This window comes from Aphelocoma coerulescens, chromosome 1A (genome assembly GCF_041296385.1).
Source record: "Aphelocoma coerulescens isolate FSJ_1873_10779 chromosome 1A, UR_Acoe_1.0, whole genome shotgun sequence".
NCBI classification, from domain to species: Eukaryota; Metazoa; Chordata; class Aves; order Passeriformes; family Corvidae; genus Aphelocoma; species Aphelocoma coerulescens.
Window position 1 is genome coordinate 60,812,035 of NC_091014.1, and position 4,050 is coordinate 60,816,084.

The window sequence follows — 4,050 nt, forward strand, 5'->3', positions numbered from 1 at the left end:
TTAGTACAGGCAGACACCTGGCACAGATGAAATAGTTAAATTTGCCTCCTACTCCCTGTCACAAGACCCTGATTTCAGTTGCTTGCAACTGTCAAACATTCAGTGTTCAGGCAAAAATTTCCCCTCTAATATGCTTGCCTCAGGCTAAATATTTTTCAGAGAGTTCCAGCAAAATTAGCCCAGCCATTTGGAGGATGAATTTAGGGAAAATCACAGTGTTTCACTAATATTAAATAAGGCAGGCTCTGCCTGCCTTATTTAGAAGTTCTGAAGCTTTGAAGCAAGGCTTTCAAACATTGAAAGGAAGCATTGTGCTGTATCCCAGGAGTGGATACTGGGAATGCTGCTGCTTTGGACATCTGTCCAGAATCCAAAGGAGATGTGCCCAAACCCAGCAGTTCACACTCAGCTGTTTCTGCTCACCAGGCCCTCAGTTGCCCATGTGTGGAGAGATCTCTGTGCTCACACTAAGGCATCATCATACAGCAAACCCCCAGTGGGTGTTTACAGCACAGGAGTGATCAATGCTGGAAGTGTTCTGGGACACAAGCACGTCATGTTTGCTCTGCAGGCTGCAGTGAGCAGAGGCTGCTGAGTTCAGAAGGCCAGAGCCGGCAGCTGGGCAATATGGACAACCAGCAGACTTTGGAGAAGGAAAGAAGAGGGGAATGAGAAAACTGCCCTAAGTTAAAGTTGTGTGGTTTTGTCGGTTTTTGTTTGCTTGGGGTGTTTTTTGTTTGGTTTGGGGTTTGTTGTTCTGGTTTTTTTATAAACAACTACCAGCAATGCCCTGGTGAGCACTGTCAAAAAACCCCTTCTATTGTCTTTGCTTAGGCAGAGCTACATTAATTTCAGCTGCTCATCTCTAAGGAAATACAGAAAATACTGCAGAATTATGTATTTGGTACATAAGCAATCTTTAGACAACAAAGAAACAGTAAAAGTTAGGCTGGATCAGGCCTCTCAAGTTAAAAGGTCTAACAGCCCACCACCAATTTAAAACAGGACCAAGGACCGAGCAGGAATTTCAGTCATTCTCTGCTGCTGGGGATCACTGTGGCATAAGACAAACCAGCAGCATGCACAGATGGCACCTCTCTCTTGGTGACAGTACCTAGATAGTACGGGTAGAGGGAGGTGACCACCTCCACAAGAAAGAGAGTGTGACAGGAGCTGAGACAGGAGGGATGTCAGTGCATCCACTCTTTCACAGCAACTGGAGCCAAAGCTCAGGTTCTCCAGAAGAGCTCTGGAGGACAGATCTGAAGAAATCCCTAGCAAAGAAGGTGACCCACCTTCTTCTATGAGTTGGCCACAAAGCCCAGCAGTTCCCAAACCTCTCAGCCCAGTGGTTCACAGTAAACTCCAGCACACCCTCTGTTCTTCAAACAGGATATTCCACCTTTAACTTACACTTAATTTGATGTTTAACACATCCCTTGCAGATGAGCTGCTGACCCCTCACTACAGCCACTGACAGACATGGGCTGCAGACCACCCTGCCAGAGAAAACAACTTTTCAGTGCTCTGGCTGCACACTCTTAACTCAAGTGGAGGTCTCTGCTAGATAGTCTAAATAGCTCAGCCATTTTGCTGGCCCCTCTGAGGGTACATATGGTTCCATATGCTGGGAAAGCTGGGTTTTTTCAATTTTTTCCTAAAACTAAGTGTATGAATTTATACACAAACCAATGTTAAAAAAATATTAAGGTTGCAGAATCAAGCAGTTAAAAGTCAGGAACTGGCTGACAATGTCTTGGTCGCAGAAAAGAGAGATCTAAATAAATGTGTTTTGATAGCCAAAAAATGCTCTCTGGAAGACAGGCTAGATAAGTAGAAATAAAAGAACGAGGTCACTTTGTTTGAGAACAGCTTCTTAAATCATGATCATCTTTCCAGACCATTTCCTTCTCTCCTCCCTAAACTTCTGCCAAATTGCAGCTAGGTTTAACATGAAGATTTCACAAAAGGTTAATCTTAGCATTTGAGAAGTAAGCAAAGTTTGAGCTTCAGAGGTGTTTTTCTTAGATCATTTTGAAGAGCTATAATGGTGTAAATTGAGTACCTTAAATTTACCACACTGAAAAGCTGCAGCACTACATCATTCTTCCTGCAATTTTTCTTCCTCTGTAAAGATGACATAAATCCCTGTGGTGGGTCTGCTACAGTGTTAGACTTATCAAGGTGAAATCTGATTTCAGCAGAAAGAGGAAAAAAGATTTCAGAAGGAATGTGTTTAGGGTTCTGCAAACAACCCCATGTCCCACTTCTGCCCCCTCTCCTCTGTCATCAGACACACCCCAAATAAGCAGGAGATACCTCTAGAGGCACTGCTGAGAACCCATCAGAGCCCAGCATACAGGAGGCACCAGTCAAAAGGCTTTGAATACTGGGCAAAACTTGGGAGGTTAAAAAAAAAAAAAAAAAAAAAAAAACAACACGAAAAACCAAAAAAAAACCAACCCTAAGCACCCCCCCACACCCCCCCCAAGTTTTAAAAATGTGGTAAAACAAACAATTCATATGAAATCAAAACAAACTCAAACCCCTTTCCCTGAGAGCTCCTACAAGCCCTGCAGCAGCCTGTCTCCAGCAGGCTTCACAGAGGCTTATCTGCAGGTCAGAATGGGCCACTGAGGGAAACAGCCTTGAAATCTGGTGGCACTGCTCACACAGATCCTCCTGGGGGGCTGAGCAGGTCCTCCAAATCCCAACCTGGTTGGAAACTTGTTGAGGAAATGAGTACAGGAGCAGCACAAGCTGCCAAAGGCTAAAACTAAAAGGACCAAACTGTAGGACAGCCACAGCTTGAGGCAGGGATGGGAGTAGAAAGGAGAGGGTGATTAGTAAAGGAAGGCCCATTTAAAATGGGAACAAGTCTCAGTCCTACCTGTCAAGTTCTGTCTTTTAGCAATAAAGGCTGTGGTTTTTTTCCACAGGAGCGTTTTCACTAGACCCCCAAAACTGCAGACATCAGTGCAGGCAAGATGATAGCTCTGGAGAAGGGCCAGCAGAGTTCAAAGCCCCTAGCTGGAAACCTAAGCAACACTGACAAGCATTGAGGGAAAATTTATGAGGTCCTGATTGCTAAAAGCATATGCTTGGGATCTAAAAAAGTAACAATTATGCCACCCACGCTGCTTATTCTTTTCTTGTCTGAGGAGTTTTGGGCTAACATGTTGAAATGTAAAACAACCTGAGCACATTTTAGATAGGATTTATGGCATTCCCAGACTGACATTTAGTATCGTGGCTTGCAGTTGAGCAACTATTCAACAAGCCACCTGCCTCTATAAATGCCACTATTTGGGCTCAAACTTGGTTTTCATATAACTCAGAGCAACTCCAGTTCTTTCAGTTCCTGCCTGTTTATAGGGATGTTTCATGGTATACAGCACTGAAAAAGACAATGTGTAGTAAATAAAGGTTAAAGTCTTGTGCAATTTATCTTGTTTGCAAGCAGTGGAAAGGGGCATGTGAAACCTGAATCCCAGTAAAGATGCAGGACTGCCCCTCAAATTAATTGGTGCTGGCTTGTGCAACCAGCAACCCCATGAGGAACACAGGAAAAAACCCACTCATAGTGAAGAGCGATGGATCACTGGGTGGGGTGACAGGCAGCCTTAGCTTTTCATACCTGGAGATTCCTGAGCCTTTCACAAACACCAGGGGTGCCCAACGGGGCTCTGTCTGGCTGCATGGATCCTTCTTCAGTGTAAGTCCTGCAGAAAAGCAGCCATCCAGCTACATCCATGGGAGCAAGCAGTGAACTAAGCATGGGATGCAGGAAGGCAGAGGCATGTCAGGACTGCGATGTGCTGGAGTGTTCAGACTGCACAATCCCTGCACACCACACCACAGCCCCCAAAACTGTATCTCTTGAGTGCCTCCATGCTCCTCACAAGAAATGAAGGCAGCACTTGGAGACAAACTTCTGCCCAAGGGCAGCTGCAGCACCAATGGCTCCAGCACTGCTTGTACAAAGCACCTTTGATTCTGGCTATGTGCTCAGGCAGCTTTGTTGGAACCATGGAATAATTCAGGACTGAA